Below are 25,058 nucleotides of genomic sequence, written 5' to 3' on the forward strand. Positions count from 1 at the left end.
GTGTTCTGATATTCTCTCCTGCATTTTAGGCAGATGTTCATCATAGTTACCTTTTGAAGGCATTTTGCAACATTATTAAAAAAACTAAAGTTCCACACAAAGACTGCATCCTGCAATGAATTGCTTGATATTTAAAGAGACTTTAAATAAATTTCCCACCAAATCAGCCTCATTTAGTCAATGGTGTCCAAAGACAGTGATCCTTGACACAAGCTAAACCATCAGTGTATTTCTGACAGTTTATAGCTAAACACAAAATTAATTCAATTATTTTTTCTTTTACTTCTGTTTTCCTTCTGAAACATTCCAAGGTCAGCCTTGCTGTTATTTCAGGTAAGGTCAAAAAGAAGTGCATGGCTACTTCAAAATCAGAGACTGCATTTTCTGTACTAATTACAATTGCAATCAAACACCATCACTTAAGTTCTGCAGGTACAGACTAGAGAATTCCATGCTACTTTCTTTGAATATTAGATTAAAAACTCTTTTTCATTTTACTTATATCAGCCATATAGGAGGTAAACCAACCATAGATGAAACAAGAAACAATGCTGCTAGGTGAATTTTGAAGATTGTGAATTTCTGGGTAATTTCTTTTGTTGTGTTTTAGGAATTAAATTTATGGAAAAGGTATCAGATCTCAGAAGTATCTACACTGTTTTGTTTAGTTTTTTTAATCTTTTTTTTCAATTTTTATGGACATGCAGACAACTGTTTTAGATTGTGAACTTATCTACCTCAGCTGCTGCCACCGATATAACCTAGGGAATAAATATGAAGCAGATTAAACATCTCAAACTATTTTTCACAAAGTGAAATCACAAAACCTTCTTATCTGCATAGACCTGAAAACACACAATCATGTATCTATACAAGGTTTTTTCCGGATTTTTTTCTGGTTCGTTTTTCAGGTTTTTTATGGCCTGAGTTGGAAGGAATCTTAAAGATTATCTTGTTCCAGTCCCCCTGCCATAGGCAGTGACAGCTTCCACCAGACCAGGTTTCTCAGAGCTCCATCCAACCTGGCCCTGAACACTTCCAGGGATGGGGCAGCCACAGCTTCTCTAGACAACCTGTGCCAGTGCCTCACTACCCTCACTGTAAAGAATGATTTCCTGGTATCTCATTTAAATCTACTCTTTCAGTTTGAAGCCATTCCCCCTTGTCTGGTCATTCCAGGCCCTTGGAAACAGTCTCTCTCCATCTTTCTTGCAGGCTTCCTTCAGGTACTGGGAGGACACAATTAGGTCACCACAGAGCCTATGAATTGTACAGTTCAAAATGAAAGACTTTGTTTTCAAAATTATTTCATTGTTAGAAATACACAAAGTCTTCTTTATTAAAATCAACAAAAAAAAACCCAACAAAAAAATACCCAACAAAAGAAAAACAAAATCCCCTCCCCCAAACCTAAAAGGCACCTAAAATTAATATGTTAAAAAAATTATTTTTCTGAAGACAGCTCACTATTATGTTGAAAAATCATCCTTATATTACATAGAGATTTTCAGGGACTGAGAAAGCATCTGCTTGACTCTCCTCTGCTACCCTTGCTGTAGGCATAGCAAAAAGCATCATGAGATAGCAGCTCCCGTGTGTCTCAGGGGAAAAAGTGCGTGTACAATTAGCATGGTTACCTTCTCTGAAAGGTAAATTATGGGTAGGAATGAGGAAAACACAACATGTAGCTGGATTGTGTAGACAGTCAGTCAACACTTTCCTGTGGTGCTTCAGTCAGCCGAAGAATGGTGGAAAGAGGCAGGGTCCATGCCAAAAGACAGTGAGTGTGTCTGTGTGTCTCTGTGTATGTGTGTATATGTCTGTGGGGCTCTGGAGTGGTTAATTACACAGGACCACATTTTCCCTCTGCCTGATCAGTAGTTGGGGAGCATTGTTTGGAAAAGCATACTGATCCTGAAGTCATTTGTACTGTCCTACAAAAACCCCTACTTTACAAGGTTCTTCCACATGTATTTTAACAGCTAATATCTCACAAGCATTGGAGTGAAAGGTAAATATTTTATGTTACCTGGAAACTCAAATTCCAAGCTTACTTGAGGAAGTAAAATGGACTTTTCTAGTTCTAACACTTCAGAAAGTAATGCATCTTCAGGCTGTGATGATTTTCTAAGTATAGTTAGCTTCTACTCTTGGTTTTGAACCACCTTATTCCCAAATCATGTCAGAAAAAGAAAAGAAAGGGTAAAAAAGCCAGAAAGCAATCATAATATCTTAAGGTCTGATCACAAGTCTTTCTGACATAAAAAATAAATGTTTAAAGCTAAAAATATCATCCTCACTGGGTAGGAAAAAAAATCCATTTATTGTAGTTTGCAGGATATTAGATCAGAACAAATAATAGTTTTGTGGTTTCTCAGTACTTTTTGTCATTATAAAAGCAGTAAATACAGCATGAACTGGTCTTTTAGACCCAAGCATTTTTCCCATTCCCACAACAGTGAAATAAAATAGAAATGAAAGCACTTTCTATTGAAAACAACCTCTGAGCCTCTGCCAGAAAAGCTATGGCTCCTGCAGGCAGGCTGGCAGTGTCTGGGGCAGGCAGGCAGCCTGCACCCCTCCAAGGGGGAACCAGAAGCCTCTCAGCATTTCTCTTTCCCAGGAAACTGGGGACATAGGGACCAGGTGGGCCTGGTGTCTTGTTTTCTGGCAAGCAGTGAGATCTCATCCTGGCTCAGCACAAGAGGCTAATAAAGCAATTTATAGCTTGTCATTTTTCATTGCTTTTAGTAGTATCTTCCAAAAACAAAGTGGCATTTCTTGTTTATCTCTGTATTAGACAGGTAAATGCAGCAATATTGCTTTCTTCTGTCATGGAGGGATGTGCTGCTTTACAAACATTAATGGTATGACAAATGTCTCGACTGAAAAATGGTATCTAGACATGGAATTCTTCTTCATCATTTTTTTCCTCATCATTAAGGTAGTTTCAGAGTGGCCCAAGCAACTTCTACATTTTTGTCAAATTCATTGACTAATTTGCATGAATCACAGAATCACAGAATCATTAAGGTTGGAAAAGTTCATCAGGTCCAACATTACATCACCATGTCAAGTATACCATGGCAGTCAGTGCCACATCCAGTTGTTTCTTGAACACCTCCAAGGATGGGAACTCCACCACTCCCTGGGCAGCCTATAAAAATCCTAACAACACTTTCTGTGAAGAAATCCCTCCTGGTCTCCAACCTAAACATCCCCTGGTGCAGCCTGAGGCCATTTCCTCTTGTCCTGTTTCTGGTTGCCTGCGAGCAGAGCCTGACCCCCACCTGGCTACAACCCCCTTTCAGGTAGCTGTAGAAGGGTGAAGAGAACATGAAAACAAGTTTCAGAGCTTGCATGCTGAAATATTCTACTTCAGATTCTACTGACATCTGAAATAAAAGAAATTATAGTAGCAAAAAAAGAAAGATGATACAGATCATTTTCTTTGGCATGAAATATTTTTATGTGGGCTTTCAAATGATCATACTGACAAGTTAAAGAAATCATTTCATATTAATAACCAAACCAGCTACCCTCCCACTCCAAAATATTCTATCGTGAGAAGGAACAGGATAGAGAGAGAGATCAATGTAAGTCAGCCCTGGTGCATCCCACCTCAGAAGGCCATGACAGCTGCACAGTTTGAGATGTGTAGGTGTTTCAGGTTTTCTGTCTGCTGCTCCTGCCCTGACCCAGCTGCGTAATCCAATGGTGCAGGGGAATTTGCCAGCATGGCTTCCACACATCACTGAATTTCACCTGTAAATGAATGCTTTCAGGTCATCACAGAAAGGGATATGCTTTGAAGAAGCCAGCCCTCCCTAGGATCTCTGAGGGGAGATAGGCACCTCAAGCAGCGTTTCACCATAGGAACAGGATTTTATGTTCTCCCCAGAGGGGCCGTCTCTTTATAAGCTATAAAAGAAAGCCAGGGAGGCTATCCTGTTTAAGCTGCAGGTACCACTTATAACTTCCCAAAGTTTTCTCTTTTCCCACCTGGGAGCTATATTTATACACCATAAATATTTAAAAAATGTTCATATTTTTCAATTCATGATTTTTTTAAAAAAACCTCAAAGCTCAAGAAGCAAAAAGTTGTATCCACTGTGGAGACTTACCCTAAGTAAAGAGCAAAAGTGTCCTTTTCCAAGTACAACATATTCATGAGAAGGGAGAGGCTGTGCATGTGGAATAACATGATACCTAATTCTTTTCTTTATGTTCTAGTTTGCATCCTGTCCCCCTTTTTATCACCAGTCCTGAAGTTTGTTCTGGCTGGAAGTGTGGCTGTGTGTCCACTCGCTGTATGACAGGACTCCATCCAAGTCCTTCACTGACTTACAGCCCTTCATAACCTCGACAAGAAATGGACACGGGAAAACCTGATAAATCTCAGGGCAGATATTTGGCCTTGGCAATCCAGGCATAGAGTGAGTTCCATTAATCACCAAAGGTCCAAATTCTCTTTAATGCCAGTTGTCCCACCACAGGTTGTTTGAACCAGGATGGAGGAGTGACACTGCAGGATTGCTTCCAAGTTCACACTCAGTTTTCTGCACACTGCTGGCTCTGGCTTGAGCAATCGTCACATGGCAGAGGTCCTTTGGAAGAAGTTTCCTCCATTTAGGCACAGGAGACCTGGCAGCAATACTCAGTGATATCAGCTGCCACCCCTTCAGAGCCAGGCAGATGACCTGTGGATCCCCTTAACTTCACAAATGGATCTGATAAGAACTCCAAGCTCAAGAAAAGCTCTGTTGATCATTGTACTGCATTTGTATAGGTTTTAGGACTCTCACTTTCCCAGGGAAGCAAAATAGTAACAAAGATGCATTTGAGAAAGGCACAAGCTGGACAGTGCTGTGTGTGCATTAGCCCAAAAAACTCTTGATTAATGTCAATGAGTCTGACTTGGGTCTGTTCCAGCTCACATTGAGCAAGGGGGAATATTGCTTAATCCAAGGCTAAACTTAAAGATCCCTGTGCCTTCAGCAGTGATTATGGCTGATTTGTGTCTGTCATTTAATGCACAGGAATAATGAAAAATGGCACCTGTGTCTCTCTACATTAGATGATTTGCAAAGGTCAGGTTCTTCTCAGTGGTCATTACCTAATTTGAGACACAAAGGACAAAGGTAGTGTGTGTCTTAAATCTGTGATTTCTTATTCTTAACCTAGTAGCTCAGTGAAGTTTTAATTAGAGACAAGGCTATGCAAATTGCTCATCCTTATTTTCTTGTGTGACCTACAGCTATGTTCCTGAAATGAATGTTTGTGTTGGATTCATTGCTGCAGCTCTCAGCACTTCTTACAGCTATCTCCTGGTGACAATGTAGCATTCAATCAGTTCCATTACTCTGCTGCTCTAATGACAGGCAGACGTCCCCTTGACTCTGTTAATTCCTTGGACCAGCTCTATCTGCCTCAAAAAGCAACCCACAAAAATATCAAAATGAACTGCACAAGGGTGCCATGTTTTCCCATATCCCCAGACATTTTTGTCTTTCTGAAATACGTAGAAAAGGGCTGTCACAAAGCCATGAACACACTTGTATCTCAAAATTTGACGAGACTATATCTGTAGTGCCATAGACATTAAATGAAAATTTCCTGTTTCTTTCTTTTAGCACATTTTAACAACACTAAACTTCACAAGGGACACTATATAGCAAGCAATAAAGGAATCATAAGATGTATTTTTTGCTAAGTTTTAAATTTTTAGCTTTCTGCAGGGACTAATCTCTTAGGGTGATGGGAAGCACGCTGTCACTGATCTGGTGGAGAGATTATCTCAAAGGTCTTTTCCAACCTAGCTAATTCTGTGATTCTGTGACAATAAAATCATATATTGTAAACACAGAATCATAAAATATCCTGAGCTGGAAGGGACTCATTCAGTCCAACTCCTGGCCCTGCACAGGATATCCCAACAATCCTACCATGTGCCTGAGAGCACTGTCCAAACACTCCTTGAACTCTGTCAGGTTGGTGCTGTGACCGCTTCCCTGGGAGCCTGTTCCAGTGACCTACCTCCCTCTGGGTGAAAAACCTTTTCCTGATATCCAACTTAATCCTCCCCTGGCACAGCTTCAGGCCATTCTATTGGGTCCTGTCACTGGTCAGCAGAGAGAAGTGGCTGCATTGCAGTGTCTGCCCCTCCTCTTCTTCTCATGGAGGGGATATGAAAATATCCTCCTGGCACATATGAAACAGTTACATATCACCCTCAGGGACAGTGTTTGGGAAGAGGTAAGTGGAAAAATAAGAAAATAAGAATAAAAAATAAGAAAAGTGTGATGACATATGCTGCTACAGATATCTCTATGATGAATTGTCCAACTGTTTAAAGGTTCAGAGGTCAGTCTCAGATGAGGAAAACAGGAGGAAAACAGGCATAGCTCGTAGTAGACATATACATCTTGCCAGGCACTGTTTCCTGTTAACGCAGTTTTGCTTTTCTTTCTTAGTATTACCTCTGTATTTTCCTTCAGTATTGTCAATAGACAGATTTTTGAAAAAAAAAAAAAGACTAGATAAAGATTGCTGCTTTTGTTGTTTTACATCATCCTATGTAAATGTTAAAGTAATTTTTCTCTCTTTTAAAGAGTTTTGATGTACTCTAAAATGTAAACCTCTAAACTTTGTATGAAAACTGGTAAAGTAACAGTGCATAGAAGATAACTATCTTATAAAGTGCCAGAAGAAAGAAGTAACAACCTTCCTGGGTTTTTAATCTAATATTTTTTTATAATAATTAATTGTAAATGTATTAAATATTTTTCCTGGCCTGAGTTTTGTTCAGTATTGTTATTGCTAGCTTGCTACTTACAGTGCAGAAGTTTCTATTTGTATTGAAGAGGAGCTGTCATGGCATCTTACTTCAGCATCCAGTTTAGAAATTGCTTACGGAAAAGACAAAGATGAAATATATCCTGCTGCTTTCCCCATTACACATCAAAATATGGTTTTTTGCATAGTGACAAGTGCTTTTAGGCAAAAACATCACAGTAGAAGTCAAAGGCTCATTTTTCTTCACTGGCTAATACTAGTAACATGATGATTTTTATTACCTTTTTTTTTATTTAGAAGAAGTGCTTAAAATTAAGTAGGCATTCAATGATGGTGACAGTCATAAAACACAAAAAGCTCATCTTCTTCTTGACCTGCTTCATGTTCTGGGGTCTGCACTCCTCCCCCTGCAGTTGCTCTGCATTTCACAAACACACAATTTCCTATGTCCTCCCAAAGAGCTATGGTTTCTTATTTGAAATCTGCTATTGCTCTCTGACGAGTACCTTGGCCCACTCTCCACACACCACCCCCACCCAGTAACAATTCAACAAAAATAAATAACACCTACTGCAGAACTAGTTACAAAAAATCTGTATATTCATAGGTTCAGGATCAGACCCCAATGTTGTCTATGGGAAAAGTTTCTTCAATTGTGATCCTATTTGCTCATTTTTATGGGGGTTTTTTTGTAGATTTCATTAAACATACATAATGAGAAATTTTATTTTCTAGTTATAAAGCATTAAAACATATTAGATAGCAAAAACTGACATCAACAGCAGCTGTTCTGCATTTTGGTCATCTGTCACTCATCCTGATTCTTTCTGTCACATTCTGGCGGGTGAAATCACTGAGAGTTGTGCTCAGTCCATGAGGACTGGGTATGTTAATGCACAGAAGAGAGAAAACATTCAGGAATATGTTCCACTTAGATGCTATTCCAGGCATGAAAATAAGGAAGACCTCACATTTTCTTGCAGAATTCATAGAAAAATTGCACTGCTGCACATAGCATAAAAAGATAAATTCTCCAACAAACTAGTCAGGAAAAAATGAATAAGTGGAACTACTATCAGACTTGCTCATGAAATGCTATTTGCATTTAAACCTTAAAAATCCTTAAAAGTTTATTTATATTATTTAATTTAAAGGGTTGTTTACTTTTAAAAAAAAAATGTTGAAGTCCTTGAATATATTGATGACTTTTTAAAAAGCCAATTTTTGTTTTTAAAATTAATGAAGAACACTTTGCAAATACTAATTTGCCCTTAGATTTAATTTAGATGTAAATAGTGGCCAGGAAATATATGGAAAAGTTTTCAGCAGGCATATATAGAGGATATGAGGTAGCAACTTGTTCTTCGTTGGTAGTTTCTGCTTGTTAATAAAAGAGGACAACTTTCTCCAGCTGCATGGAGGCAAGAGGGATGCAGCCCTTTGTGTGCATATTCCTGAACCACTTGGAGGGTTTTTGCTGCCTACATTTTGTCATGTCACTCTCCTGTGTTACAGGGAAGGCTTTAATACCCACTAATCATCTGCTTACTTCTGAAATAGGGCCTTTGCTAGCAAACATGAGTACGAGTCAGCAGTGCCCTGGGACCCAGGAGGGTCAGCTGTGTCCTGGCGTGGATCAGGCACAGCATCACCAGCCGGGCAAGGGTGGGGAGTGTCCTGCTCTACTCTGCTCTGGGCCGGCCTCACCTTGAGTGCTGGGGGCAGTTTTGGGCATCGTAACATAAACAAATATATAAAGATATTAGAATGCATTCAAAGGAGGGACACAAGGATGGTGAAAAGCCTTGAGGGGAAGTGTGTGAGGAGTGGCTGAGGGCACTTGGTCTGTTCAGCCCGGAGGAGACTGAGGGGAGACCTCACTGCAGTTACAACTTCCTCATGAGGGGAAGAGGAGGGGCAGGTGCTGCTCTTTTCATTCTTATGATCACTGACAGAACCCAAGGGAATGGCCTGAAGCTGAGCCAGGGGAGGAATAGCCTGGATATCAGGAAAAAGTTCTTCACCTAAAGGGAATTTGGGCCCTGAACAGTCTCACAGGGCAGTGGTCACAAGCACCAGGACTGGCAGAGTTTAGGAAGCATTTGGACAATTCTCTCAAGCATGTGGTGAGATTGTTGGGGTGTTCTGTGCAGGGTCAGGGGTTGGGCCTCTCTTATATCCCTTTATCTGTCAGTATCCATGCTCCACCTTTCCAAATATCCACTAACAGGACAAACTTACATGATCACACAGCTGCAGTCATGCTACAATGCCTCTTGGACTTCCTCCTTCCTTCTTCTCCCATTAGATAGTACCTGAAAACTCAAAGTAGATGTGAGGGTTTGAATCTGCTCTCATGTGTCCTGGCTTTATACACAGCATAGGAAATCCCTAAGGCTTACTTAAAGACGAGGTTGGAATGACTCAGTACCTGATCCTCAAAGAATGTATAATTACTAAGATGTAAAACCTGCTTTCACAGTAGTGCACTGAACACGATTTGCACTGACAAGTTAAACATGTTTTAGCCTGTGTTAGGAAATTGAAAGCAGATTTCAAGACTGGTTCTTGCTTCCTTCACCAACAGACTCTAGTGGATGTGATCAGTGAATCACATGTGGTGACCAGTGTTTCTGGGATGAACCACCACCCTGGGTTTTTTGAGGTTGTGGTCCATCAATCTGGGATTTTGGTACTTTATTTTTTAAATCCTTCTCTAAGACTAACCCTTGGTTTTGAAGACAGAATAATTATTTTATTATACAGCAGTAGAGTATTTGTGAAGAATTGAAATAATTAGTTACTCAACTGGAAAATTTAGAATAGTCATGTAGTTGTAACTTATTAATAGTTTAAAGCAATGTTAGGTATCTACTTATTGCTAAGAAGGAACAAAAATTATTTTCTGTTTTGAAAAGGACCTGATTTTATTTTTATGTAAAAGTCTTAGTGTTTATGTAATTTCAAAATACTTCACATCTTTGTACTATATTTCATCACAAGTGCTTTATGAAAAAAACCGAAACAGGCCAAACCTCCAAACCTTACAAGTTCATACTCCTGAAAAGTGTGTATAATCTTAAGAAAAACAAACTAACAGGCAAACAAACAAAACCCCAGAAAACCCCAAATCCCCTAGTTTTATGTGTTTGAATCTGGGGTCAAAAGTAATGAAAAGAGAGGAAGAGGAAAAGTGAAGGGCTTTTCAACAGTTCTAACATACACCTGAAAGGATTGTCTACATAGTGAAAGGCACAACAAGAGAAATATAATTCTCCCATGCCATAAAGAAAATGTCATTAAAAGTTTGACAGAGAATCAGTCATCTGCTAGCTATTAATGAATTCAAATAACTATAATTTTCTTCAGTTTTTATTATAGGAGGCTGGGAGCTCCTAATTATAATGGAAAGAATTGACATAAAATAAATTTCTCTCATTTTGATAAATTAGGGAAATATGCTAGGGCATATCACTGAGAAAACTTAGGAAAAAGATGCCCATTCCAAAAATTGTATCATCCATACACACTCATTTTTCTCATGGTATTTAATGTTGCTGGAGATCAGACATTAGACTGTGCTGTCTATTGCAAAATGACAATCACTCTGCATATCCTTGAGACAGCAATTTGTAGAAGTAGTTGTTATCCTTTTCTGTTGGTACGTTATTGACTGATGTCTATCTTCACTTTTAGTTTCCTTTTGCGATGTAAGAGGACATGACACTTTCAACTTGATAAAATGTAATGAATTAATGTTCACAGCACAAAAGTATTTATAGTGTTAGACTCTTGATAAGGTCCTGGTAAAAGGTGTAGCACACATGACAGCTGCTATCATATGCTGTCTGAAATAAAAACCTTTTGACTTCTTATGCTGCTCCCCATTTTTCCTCATTCTTCCCAGTCTAGTTGCAATGCTCTTGTTAAACTGTGAAGTGCATTGTTGAGTGTTTCACCAGAAAATAAGTTCAAGTGTCTATTTGCCACTGCAGCATCACCAGTCAGAAAGGACTGGTCACAGCCTGTTCTGATGAAGGTCAACAAACAACCACCAAAAGGAAGTTAAGACCTCTTCAGGGAAGTGTATTTCCCTGAGGAAAAAGACAGAGACAGCTACCATTGAAAGAGGAATTTACTTTCTGCAATCATGGCAAAGGCTCAGATAGTGCTATGATGTTAATTTTTCTTTTGGAAGTGCTGTGTGCAAGGTCGGGGAGCGACACTTTGGGATAACATTTGGCTGTGCATTTCCAGTCTGAGAGCAGGTATCTGCTCGATGGCTTTGGGCCAGTTGACATTGTCCACACACCTGTGACTTATCCAGCCTGCAGTGGGAAGTGGAGCCAAAGGCCAGGGTGAATTTTTAGCCTTGGCAAGGGCAGCATTTGCTGACAGTAAAGCAGAGACACATATTCTAAGTCCTGGTGGCCAAAAAATCCTTCAGAATCTTGAAGCAATTTTTTTTTTAGCATGGTGGGAGGGAGAGGTTTTAACAGAGGAGAGAGTTTCTGCCTGGGAAAAAATATATTTACTGCAAACTATAACAGCAGACATTGTAAATTACCAAAACTGGCAAAGAGGTCCCGACGAGCAGCAATTGCACTGTAGCACAAAGGCAGATGCTATTTGGGAAAACAGATGCCAACTAAAAAATCACTAATAAGAAGCAGTTTTTCTTCTCTAACTTGCCCTTCAGCTTGAGCAATATCTAAGATTGTATTGTTTTCAGCTAGATCACTTGAGAAATAAAGAGTAATTTATGTAATTCATCCTTTATTGACATAGATTGTGTAATCAGCAGACCTATATTAAGAAATCATTTTCAACATTGCATTTATACACAAATAAAATTAGACCAACTAAAACAAAGATAAGCAAATAAAAATTAATTAATTCTGTCAATGAAATTACAAAATAGACAACCTGCTTGGTAAAATTGCAGCCCTAGGTGATGTTTTAATAGAATTAAAGGACAATTTGATGAAATTATTTTGCTTTGTCTCAAGAAACAAAAACAGCTAACATATTTTCACTTCCATTTTCCACAGCATATCTGGAGGCTGTCTTAAAAAAAGAGGGAAAAAAATAAATAGCATATTTAATTGATTTTTTTGTAGAGTTAGAAAGAGAGAGGGTTGTTCCAAATTGAATATATATATATTATTGTAGTGCTTATGTCTAGATAATATCAGAGTTTAAAAAATCCAGAGCAGCCTTTTTCTCACAGACTGAAAAATAAGTTTTGCACAAGTGGGCTTTCTGTCTCTGAACTATGTGACAATAAGGGAAAGTACTGAAGACGAAAAAGCACTCTCTGAGCAACTATTATCTGCAGGTATAAAAATAAGAAGTGCCTTATAATGTGTTTGAGTGTTTGGGAAACATTTTATTGTGATTAAATTTAATCTAAGCAAAAAGGAAACATTAAAAAAGTGTCTGCAGGCTTTTTTGTCTCCTTAAATCTACTTTTCACTGTAATGGGCACACAACTATACCATTTCCTAATGTGCATTCTGGTTTTGGATACCTTTATTTGTTCAATATAGCTAAACATCACTTCATATTAGTTTCAATTGCTGAATACAAATACTATGGCTAAATGCCTGTGCTTCTAGAAACAGGGCTGTGAGACCAATCATTGCAGTTCCTGTTTCTGGCATATTTCAACTCTCATAAGTCAACTCTGTAAATCTTAGAACAGTTTCTTTTCCCTTCTTTTTCCTCTATAAAGTAAAATATAATTGTCATTTTTATTCCCTGCTCCACAATAACTGTCATTGGATAATGGAAGAATCAATCAAACATCTTTTTTTCATGTCCCTGCAGCAACAGAACTTTATTATTTTTTACTTCACTGACACTGAGAAGCCCGAATCAATATTGACAAAGCATCAAATCGTTTTGAAAAGTTTAGCTATGATGTTTCTCTCAACTTAACCATTTCACATCTGTCACAAATGCAAAGAGTGAAGTCCCAATCTTGCTTTCAGACATGAGAGTCCCTAATGCAACTCACATTCTGGAGAAGTATCTGCAGTGAAAACAAGGTAATGAGACAATGCCAAGGTTTTGCTGCATTTCACTCATTAATAATAGAGCTATTTAGTGTGTTAACAGGCTCTTTCCTTCTTCTCCTCTCAACACACCCCCTCACCTCAGTGGTGTCACTACTGTGGCAATGCCTACCTACAATCATCATACTGGGGGCACTGAGAGAAGGAATGCTTTTTTATAGTCAGAAATTCCAAGATGAAATGCTTTTTGAATTTCTTCCTGTAGAATTCTTCTAGCAGCCACCTACGCTGAAGTTGCCTTCAATAGTGAATTTCACACTCTATAGGAAGAAGTGGTGGTGGTGAAAATATCCACAAACAAGTCTGCCAGGATTTCAGGTATGAATAGCCCTTACGAGGGGCGTTGTGCCTCTTCAGTACTCTTACAGACTTGTTGGAGGTGGTTATACAGGTCAGAAGTAACGGCAAGATACACAATATTTTTATAACAAGGTGACTACACTAAACCTCTGCCCTGTGGGCTGCAGCCTTCAGTACCACCCATCCTTTCTGTGCTGTGTTACCCAGTGCTTGGCATAAAAGGCATCCTTACCTTTGAAAGAAGTACTAGTAAATCAAACTGCCTTTTCTGGTGATTAACTTAGCTAATCTCTACCTGAAACATCCCACACAAACCCTGCATGTTTGACTAGATAAGCTCTAAAACAACCAGGTGAGCAACCCCATACCATGGGGAGGGCATGAATGACAGGAACACTCATACACATGTGCACAAACATGTACATCCAAATATTGAACCAGTTGTGCAGTCATCATGCCTGTGAAATGAGGATGCGTTGGGCAAACCGTAGAGGCAGATACAGACTTTACAGAAAACTGTGTATATGTGGCCACCAGGAATTCTGAAAATGTGTTACAACAAGGAGCTGATCTACGTTGTGGTAGTGGTGTATACAGTTGGTCAAAAAATGTATACATTCAATTAATGAAATTTTCCTCCCTTATTTTTTTTGTTTCCCAAAGCATAGAATCATTAAATCCTAGAATTATTAAGGTAGGAGAAGACTTCTAAGTCAGTGTTCAAAAAAAAAAGTAGACATGGCACTTTGCAATATGGCGTAGTGGACACAGTGGTATTCAGTCAAAGGTTAGACTTGATGACCTTGGAGGTCTTTCCCAACCTTAATAATTATCTAATTTTATCATTTTATGATTAACCCAGCACTGCCAAGTCCACCACCAAACCATGTCACTAAGCACCACATCTATCTTTTAAATACCTCCAGGAATAATGATTCCACCACTTCCCTGGGCAACCCATTCCAGTGCTTGACCAACATGTCAGCAAAGAAATTTTTACTAATATTCAGTCTATATTAGGTATAGACTCTCCTGGTACAACTTGAGGCCATTTCCCCTTGCTCCATTGCCCCTTACCTGGGAAAAAACACTGAACCCCACCTGTCCACAATCTCCTTTCAGGTAATTGTAGAGATAATGAAAGGAATTGTAGGAATTGAAGTCTCCTTGTATGACTCTTGGAATGATGGCTCTTTCAATAATTTCTTTAGGACTGGTGCAAAATATTAATTTTCACAACTCTCAGGCAGGTCCAGTTTGTATGGAACAGGTGACAAAGCCAGAGGAACATTACACATTCAGCAGTCTTGTAAAGTGCAATGTCTTACACATGCATTTGCAGGGATACTCAATATTTTTTCAGTATATTTTGTGGAAGACTCCAGATATTTCTAAAATCAGTGATGATCCACATTAGTGTACATATTTTGGAAGTGTGTAGCATTTTGATGTCTACTATTATGTCCTTAAAATTTTTCCATAGGCTCTCAAAGTTGACAACATCAGTCAGAAAAAATAGTCTTTCCCTCTTTTAGGACTGTCCAAACAACAGATGTCCTCCAAACAGGATGGGATATTGTTTCAGGTATGAGCAAATGTACATATTGTAAATTAGCATTCAAGGGAAAACACTAATATTTCTCTACAAAAACATCCTCTCTCCTTTTGCCAGGCAGAGTGTCCCAAGAGTTCTTTCTTTTACTTGCAGTATAGATCAAGAGCTGGTCTCATATCACAGATGCCAACCAAGTTTCATGTAGCATTTGGTTCTGTAGAACAACTCCCAAGTGTTTTGAAGGACTATTCCCAAACCTGTCAAACCCTTGCATTTCTTGCATAGATGTTCTGAATCCATACTGCTTCAGTCTCAAAGGCTAAATAAAGTAGCTTCTGTGAAGCCAGAATTCACTTATTAAAATTAATGTTACAAAGACATCTTGGTAACACATGTTTTATGTTTTAGACTGGGCAGCACAAGAATATGCTTTTAAGCATTCTTCAAATTGCTGTCTCAGGTTGTTTTGACTGATGTGTAGCATACTTGTTCTTGGTTGAGGTGATTTCATTCACTGAAGCTCAATTTTCTCTGCTGGTTGTTATCAAACTTTTATTTACTGTGATAATATAAAGGTGCATAATTTTACTCACTTAAAATACAGTATCATGCACTATGAATTAGTTAAAGCTACTTTCCCCCTTACCTTGTATGTCCTAAACCAGTAGGAAAATAAGACCAATAGTGACTAAAATTGTAGTGATGTTTGTCATACTTTTAAAAATACACAAAAGAGTGCTGACAAGCACAAGACTTTACTAAGAAGTAGCAAATTTTACTCTGTAAGCCACAGTAACATTTATGTCACTACTTTACTGCATTATGATTACAGTATTTAAAGATTACCAAATAATATTTTTAAGCCCTAGGATCATTTAATACAGATGCCTTGTAGGGAACATTTTGCTTTTTCCTTGCCACTGAGATAATGGAGCTCATGCAGGTACTTGTGCCGCCTACACATACATAGTTTATTTAGTAAGTTTAAGAAACCTTATCAGTCATTTTGTTTCTAAACATTGTTCAAATATATGACATAGATAAAGATTGATGGCTCAAAACATTTGATTTGATTCTTGCTTTTACATAGGCATTCTGAGCACCAATGTACAGAAAAGTGAGCTGGAGAGTTAGACAGCACTTGCTTGAGAGTTGTATTCTAGAGCTACAAAAAGTTTCCTCTGTTTGATAAGGCCACAAGTTTTTCCATGGCAAAGTCAACAAGCTCATATTACAGGTAGAGCATTTAAAGTCAAAGTGGGTTTCAGGAGGATCACATGGCCTTGGAGAAATAACTTAGAATGTTCTGCTCTAGTTTTCCATCTTCAGAATGAAGGGAAGAAATTGACTTAATTTCTTTCATCCTTATCAGTATTCTGGGGTAGAGAATGTATTTGATTAATATTTGTGAAAAAAAACCCCACCGTATTTTTTTTCTTGGCTGTATCCCACCAAGGCTATGATCTTTTAATTACTAGTCAAGGAAAAAAAAAGTATAAAGCCACTCATTTTTCAAAATAACAAGTTAAAACTGCTGTTGCAAACACTAGTTAAAAATATGCTACAATTTGCACTAATGTTTCTGTCTGAAAGGTCAGTCATTAGAAAGGAAACTCTTGAAAGGCATAGCAAACCATGCAATTCACAAGTAATTAACAGTAACAGTGATGTAGATATGACTCCCTATAATAAATACAGATATAATGCGAAAAAGAGTTTTGAAAGACAATAAAAAAGATTAAACCAAACAGGGATATAAATAAAGAGCATGTAAAGAGAGATACCACAATTAACAGATTTTGATGCCATTATGTTTGTGTGTCTGAAAACATAAATTGTTTCGAAAATGGAGGAAGTGGCATGATTTAAGCACTTCTGAAGCAGAAAACTCATTTAGCTATTTTATGAGGTAAAGACACTTACTGTAAATCAATTCCACACTTGTAGGAGGGCAATATAAATTGCCTTGATAAGATACGACTGATTTAAAATACACTTCTTGAATAGCACTGGCTGAATATAAAGCACCTTATAAAGAGATGTGCTCTGAATTCTGAAACTGGGACTTCATCAACATGTGCAAGTGCTTGAAAACTTTTTACTGGTGAGACCAAGAAAGACAAAAAGTGAAGCATGCTTCTAGAAACTCTTCTACATTACTGTAATCATTGGAAAAAGCTGCAGAAAGTAATTTCAAATAAACCTTAAACCATTGAAAAAATCCTTCAGTATGGTGTCTTATTGTATTATACCTCTTTCCAGCATATATGTATCCAAAACAGACAGTAGTAAATTATAAATATACTCATCAGGACGACTTGCTCTGAACCTGAATATAAAAGTACTGTGGAAATGGAACAAACCACGTCGTGTATTTTGTACCACTGTGATGGCAACTTCATTCATGAATGTGTCACATAAGCAGATGAGCAATGTGACCCCCAAAGGAGCAAACAAGGATGGGTGTTGTGGCATATAGGAGGTGTCCAAGGAACCAAAAGCTGCAAGACAGAGAAGAAGATAAAGATGAAGGACAAATGGGCAGGAAATGCTGCTGAAAGCAGAGGATGACTGGCATCAAAAAAAGAATAAAAGATACAGGAAGCAAATGGCATTTCTTTTGATAGTATCAAACACCAGATATCAGCAAGGAAACTCAGGGAAGACAATCCCACCTAAGTTTTGACTTCTTCCACCAAGGAGCTGTAAAGAAAACTCAAACTTGGCAAAGAACCACCGAAGACCCCAGCCATCAGTGATAACCATATGACCCCATGGTGGTGTGTCCTCACAGCTAATTTAAAATTTAACTGCTAAAGACAAAAAATTTTGTTCAGATCATGATGATGACTAATAACGTATAGAGTGTCAACTAGCAAGAAAAATGTTGGTAAAAAATTAATTTAATAAAATTTTACAGTTTAAAATATAGTTTTGCCAGTCTTCAAAACATTCCCATGACAGATATTTCAAATTCTCTAGTATATATGTGTATATATATCCAGATACAACACATGCAAATAAATGTCTTCCGTATAGGAACAATTTCATTTTTAACTCTTTTTGGTTATTTGATTTTGCTTTTGTGGATTTGGGGTTTTTCCCTTACATGAGATACATATCTTTGATAAAAGCTGTCAGAGTTAAATATTTGTTGCTCTTTTCAGATGAAATACAGCAATATGAAGGCTAAGTGAGATCTGATAGAGCAATAAAGTTTGTTTATATCTCAAAGTAGAATTATCTTTCAGTCTCCCTCTTGATTGACAAGAGTGTTTTTGGTTTTGTACTCTGATGATTGAATTTTGCCCTCAGTCATAGCTACAAAATTCATGTACTTTAATTGACTTTGGTAGAACTACACTCATTTATCTCATCTAAAATACTGGCTTATCTTTTCTGATAAGAACAATAGGCTATACTGTTAGACTTCTAAACACTCCTTATCAGTGTCTGCTGTAGAAATAATTTCAGATATAGACTCTCAAGCATTAGTAGAATATTGAAGCTTCAACAAGTCTCAAAAAACCAGGTTTATTAGCTAAAATATCATATAAATATAGAAATGACATTCCAGTTCATTGTATAGTAATGAAGATAATAGAATAAAACTGCTGAAGAAAACAGTAAGACTAGATTTAATGAGATGTGTAACAGCAGAAAGGGAGGAAATAGATCATAAAGACTTTTTAAAACAAACAAATAAATATTTTGTAATATGTGTATTCAATACTTTTGTATGGACTTGCTGAAAGGACACACTGGCTTCATTAAATAGTTGTTATCTATAGTATGTACGACAACAAATAAACAGATATGATTAAGAGAAAGTTAATGTGCCCTTAAATGATAAAGAGAGGAGCCCAATAGTTAAGAACTCTGAGCATATTTTCTCCCCCTTTCCAAGCTATTTAAGTACCTGTCCATCCCTACCCTCTTCACAGAGGAATGGCTCTTTATAATTAGGTGAGATAATTCAGGCCTGTTTCTGTCTGTTTCTGCAGGTTTCACAAAAGGCCTGAGTGTGCCACACAGAATCAGCAGCTATATCTCCATTGCAAGATTTATAGAGAATGAGAACATATTACTTGTGCCATGTCTTCCTTCTGACTAAATATGATGCGACAGTACAAAACTTTTCCTATATTCTCTTGTCAGTTCTGATTTGGGATACTGCTGGAAATGAGAAAGTACAGACCTGGATAAAAATGAGGTAATAGCCAAGAATATTCAAAAAACTTGTTGGAAAAGTGTAGTTCGAATTAGGTTTGAATTTCTGGAACGAGAAACAGACTTGTATTATGTTCTATGTGTAACTGGTGATGAACCCTGAGAAGCAAAGTGATGAGAGCACTACAAATGCTACAAAACAGTCATATTATAACTATACTTTAATGAAAAAAAGGATGGGATGGATCTAGGTTTTGTTTTGGTGTAAACTCACTGTGAAAAATTGCTTGTATTTGACACTCATGTAAACTGATTAATGCATTCCAAACAGCCATTTTATGGAAAAATTTGTTATTGAAAACACAGGATGTTCCTCCTACATAGTAAATCAAAAATTACAGCATTTATATTGGAAACAATTACAAAAAATAATTTAAAAAAATATCAAGGGTGAGCATGTTTTTCAAGGACCAGCTATGAAAAAACAGACAAACACCTTTTATCAATGGAGTCCTGAATCACCTTACTTTGCTTTTATTATGCAACAGATAGTCTCTGAATTTTGGGACATTTTATTTACTGTAACAGTTAAAACTCAAATTTAAAAGGGGTATCTATTAGCTTTAGAAACGCAGTATTCGTATGTACAAACCACATACAAAACCTCTTGTATTTTGTGCTTTATGTTCATAATTTCATTTCTCAATGTTGGTTTTAAAAATTCTCCCTGGATCATCTGCTTTTGATAATTTTGCTTGATGTCCCATGAGAAAATCAACTACACAAGGCTTCTGCTCCCCTCCCTGAACCCACTTCCTTCTGCCATAGGGCAAACTTTGAACTGCGAAGCACCAATTGTGTTTGATCCCCTATGAAAATAAATTGATCTGCTCAACTGCACTCTTCACAAAAAAAATCTCCTAAAAAACTTATTGAAAAGAGAGTCATCTATTAAGCTAAAATGAGAAAGAATAACTGGATATATCTCTTTATAGAGCTCTGCAGGTCATCTGGTTCATCTTGTATCTGATTTGTACTGTTTATTTTGACTGCTTATGACAAGAACACATTTTCCTTTTTATACTGTATAGCACCAAGCACTTTACAAAAACAAACTCAAAGATTACTCTAAAGTCCATGTTTTGGAAGAAGCAAGGAAATGCTGCCAATAAATATGCAACCAATCATAGGATTATATTCCGATTATTAGTATTGGTTGAGACAGAAGATAAAACAGGAAAATAATTTGAATAGTATTCTTATCATGGCTTGCCAAAATTAGATTTTACTCATAACTGAAAAGATCCTTGCACTTCTTGATATGGCAACAAGGAATTAAGAATCTCTTTAAATTTCTTCTGAGGCATGAATGTGAAATCATCCTATAAAGAAATAACTTACTTTACTAGGTTTGTTTAATTTTGGTTTTGGTTTGTTGTTTTGTTGGGGTTTTTTTTCCAAATTTGATGAATTCAGCATATCCAAGATTTTCTTTGACCTTTTATAAAAGAAATTAACTTTAAAACATATTGAAAAATCTATGTAACAATAATTTCAGGATTTTTTCCTCAAAATTTGATTTTTTAATATGAGCCAAAATTGAAAATCAAGATATCAGCAGCAGATTGATTAACCTGAATATATATATTCTAGAGAATGAGATATCTGAAATCCAAAATTACCCATCTAGAAACCAACTGGAGGATTAAACCAAATTAACAATCTATCATCACTCAGTTCCTGTATGGAACTGGCAGAATAAATGAATCATCATAGCTGTAACTTATTTTGTGTAACCTGGGTTTAGTCCATAGACTGAAAAAAATTATTCTATTAGGTCTCTACAAAAGCCTGTGGAATGTCTCCTTAAAAAAAAAAAAAAAAAAAAAAAAGGAGATGGCAAAATCAGATGAAAGTAAGAAAAAGAAATCCTTTCACAGTGGTCTTGAAAACTAGAACACAGGATTCAGACAACTAATCAAAAGATTTTTGAAATTACTCTATCATAAGTGTATATTCATCAGCATATAATAAAAGACTCAAAGATAAACTTTTTCCTATTTATTTGATGGCAGATAAGGTAATTGTATCTGTGTAGTCTATCTATCTACTTTTCAAAATTATTATATGGGGTAAAGATTTTGAAACATGTATTTTCATAACATCTTCTCTAGTCTATGGCATGTCTTATTTTAGCTTGTCTTTTTGATTGTATTTTTGATCATGCAATGTGTGCTGAGTAGAATTTCAATGAATCGTCTTTTTCTGAGCCACTTCCATTTCAATTACTATTTTTCAATACCTGATGCCTAGTGTTGAATCTTGATTTATTCAATAAATTCTCAAAGAGTTTAAAACAGAAACACAATATGACCGCTGGTATTTTTTTAGGATCTCTATTTAATGACTTTTTAGCTGAAGTATCTTTAAGTCTTTTTAGTATGTAATAAGAAGTAAATCTCCACTGGTGTAAAGTATCTCTCTCATATTAAAATAAAGCTAATGAGAAGACAGAACTTGCCTGGTTGTTTTCTAATCCCATACTTTATGATGTGTTGATGGCAGTGCATGCTGGGGCACCTCTGAACTGGGCAAGTGCCAGAACAGGGAAGCAGATATAGAAGAGCTTGCAAGAGACATTTTTGATACATCATTGGTGACAGAAGGCCATTGGGAATGGGGAAGAGCAGATCCTGGCTCATAAGGCAAAAAAGAAACATAAAGCAAAACCTGCAGAACCCGGTAAGAGCAAAAATAGAGAACTGAATAACAAGAAAGCAGATCACAAACTTCTTGGATAACAACCCTAAGTTTCAAATCTGCGACTGAATTTAATTTTTTAATGCCTGTCTTGATGCAAAATTTGATGCTTCATGTTTTATTGATGCTGTTTCCTATTTTCTCTTTTCACATGAGAAAATACTGAAGGAGCCTTTAAGATATGTTATAAAGGGAAACTCACACAGTATTTGTCACCATTTCAGAAGAAAAGAAACAAAGGCCAGGAAAAAATACAAAAGTTCTGACTTTTATTTTCTAATGTGTGATGTTTCAATTTAATTCAGTTTTATTTTTCTATTTTTTCTTGTTTTGTGTACATCCCAAGGGGCAAAACATGTGTCTCTATTGTGTTTTGTTAGGAAACTTCCTTGAGGGAACGTTCAATGTTTTCGCATTCACAAGAAAATTACTAAACACAGTATAAAAAACAGTTGAATGTTTAAGAAAAGAAGCACAAAATGGCTGAAAAGTATTGAAAAACCAAATCAGGAAAATTTAAAACAATACTTCTGTTGGTTTTACAAATAAATAACCCCATTTTACTCATAGAAAACACTGTAATAGAATCATGGAATCCTTAAGGCTGGAAAAGACCTTGAGTTCAGCTGCTAAATCAGCAGCTCCATGTCCACCAATAAACCATGTCCCTAACACTTATGTCTGTACCAGTGGCAGCAGAATTTGTCTTCTTTTCCCACAAAGATCACCTGAGCTATGATGTGTGTTTTCTATAAACTACCCTGGGGTCAACAAGAGATGTCACAGACAAGCACTTCTTTGATACCCAGGTTGGCCACAAGTGGTGTGGCTTCTCCCCAGTAAAGGAGCTGTATCTTTGCAAACTAGAAGATACAGACAGAAACTTCTTTAAGCAGTATTTCTAACTAAAATGTCTACCAGCTTGATTCTGCTTTCAGAGTTGTCTCCCTTTGACCACATCTCAATTCCACCAAGAAATTAGGGAGGGACTTATGGAAGATCCCTCTGGAGTTTCCTTTCCCCAGAACATGTGCTCTGGGTTTTACTGTGAAGAAGTCTGATCCTATAGTAAAATTTTTTATGTTAATTCTACAACACTGCCCCTTTGGTGGGCTTTGCCATGAATATTTTAAAATTAGATTGATCTGAGATAATATTTTTGTTGCTAACAGAAGTACAGAACTCACCAAGGTACAGAACCAAGGCCAGGTTAAATGGTTGCTCTGAGGAACCTGGTCTAGGGGAAAGTGTCTCTGCCCATGGCAGGGAGCTTGGAACTGGATGTTCTTTTAGGTCCATTCTAACCCAAACAATACTATGATTCTATAAATGTAATCACAGTTAAGGTTTAGTGTGGCAACATCCAAGCTCTTCACCCTCTCAAAGGATCCTTCTCGTTACAATTTATGGAAAGGGTATCAAGAGAGACTGAGTGTTCATAACCCATACTAAATGTTAACATTTTTGGACCATCCCTTTCTCCCTCTTCTCAACCAAAATGTTGTAGTCTGTAATTAAGTACATTCTCACCTGGTCTAATTTTGGCTAGGATAGAGTTAATTTTCTTCATGGCAGCTAACAACCTCTTAAGATAGAATCCCTCTTTCAGAAACAGCAGAGTTCCATATTCCTGTCAGGTCTGGAGAGGTTCTCCTGCCAGTGATATTGCAAAACAGGCAGGTTTGGAGACCAGGTTTGCATTTTATGGTAGGCGCCAGTTTGAAGCCTGCATTCCTCCTTCACAAATAGAAAATATCCCCTGAGCATGCTCTACTTTTTATACCATCCATTATTAATATAAATCAGGATATCCTAATTTCTCTGGAGAGAAGCAGGAAAGAAGGACCTTGGAGAACAGCCAGAACTGCCCTGTCTGTCAGTGTATGCCAGACACTGATTCAAAATCACTTGCAGACATCCAAAGCCCCGTGGTCAAGTGAGGGAGGGGATTCTGCCCCTCTGCCCCGCTCTGCTGAGACCCCACCTGCAGTGCTGCATCCAGCTCTGGGGTCCCAGCACAGGAAGGACAGGGACCTGTTGGAGCCAGCCCAGAGGAGGCCACCAAGGTGATCAGAGGGATGGAGCAGCTCTGCCACGAGGAAAGGGTGGGATAACTGGGATTGTTCAGCCTGGGAAAGAGAAGGCTTCAGGGTGACCTAATTGGGGCCTTCCAGTACCTGAAGGAAGCCCACAGGAAAGATGGAGAGAGACTACGAGGATCTGGAGTGACAGGACAAGGGGGAATGGCTTCAAACTGAAAGAGAGTAGGTTTAGATTATATTATCAGGGAAAAATTCTTGACTGTGAGGGTGGTAGGGCACTGGAATTGGGAGGGCAGAGAAGCTGTGGCTGCCCCACCCCTGGATAGGCCTCTGAGCAATGTGGTCTAGTGGAAGGTGTCGCTGCCCATGGCAGGGGGATTGGAACGAGATGATCTTTAAGATCCCTTCCAGCCCCGGTAGTTCTACGATTCCACGGCTTCATGATTTTCAATAAACTGCTGATAATACACATAATGCACATCTGCTTCCCAGTTGATTTTTTCACTATGTAGCCCAAGCTCACCAAAGAGGTGATCTCTGCAATCAACAGGGTGACAGATCTGGGAAGCAGATAGTGTTCAAAATCCTGAACTGGGAGCAATTAGAGTCTGGAAGCTAGGCAGAATTAATCCTTCTGTGAAATTCTTTAAAGCAGATTATCTTATGATGTATCTAAGCAAGTTAATCCAACAAAATAATGGGGAACATAAAAAGTAGAGTGAGAAAAGGGAAAGTGTGTGAAAGGTTCAAAGCGAAGATGCATCAAGGAAATTGAAGACATATTTCTAATTATCTATTTACTGTTACTTTTTATTTTTACAAAACGAAAACTTCTTTCTACCTGGAATCTGTGTCTCTATACTGATACACACTGTTGTCAGGTGAATTAAAGGTTTCATTTTGCATGTCTTACTCTTTGTGGGAAAACAAACTCATTTCGGAAGGAAACAGTAGATGCTGACTTTTTGAAATAATCTAAGCTATCATCTCTAAAAAAATATTCAACAGTTGGTATGAGATTTATTTGAAAATGAGTGCTAAAAACTTTTACTATAAAATTTGATTTTACTCAAGAGAGAATAAACTTCTTTGAAGTATACCTTTTGCTATCAACGAGCCAGACTATAACATTTTGATTATATGTGGTATATATTAGTACAACATCACGCTGTTAAAATTGAGGTATTAAGACCAGCAAAAAACTCAAGAGAAGGAAAAGGAAAAAGACATTAAGTTATCACTAATTGCTAATGTAAGGCTGTAAGAAGAAAGAGACATATTTTATAAGGGAAAAAAAGGAAAAAATTACATTCATGGAATACTAGAATGCTCAAGATCAGATAAGAATTATTACAATAT

The 25,058-nt window shown here is 37.4% G+C and overlaps 1 long non-coding RNA gene across 1 annotated transcript; it reads left to right on the forward strand.

Moving 5' to 3' along the window:
* The first annotated feature begins 7,175 nt into the window (after positions 1–7,175).
* LOC125321966 lies at positions 7,176–23,661 on the forward strand. Its single transcript, XR_007201791.1, has 3 exons — positions 7,176–7,186; positions 7,581–7,582; positions 23,572–23,661. It is a non-coding gene; the product is annotated as an uncharacterized LOC125321966 (long non-coding RNA).
* Positions 23,662–25,058: the final 1,397 nt, after the last annotated feature.

The sequence above is a fragment of the Corvus hawaiiensis genome, chromosome 2 (assembly GCF_020740725.1).
Source record: "Corvus hawaiiensis isolate bCorHaw1 chromosome 2, bCorHaw1.pri.cur, whole genome shotgun sequence".
Taxonomy (NCBI): domain Eukaryota; kingdom Metazoa; phylum Chordata; class Aves; order Passeriformes; family Corvidae; genus Corvus; species Corvus hawaiiensis.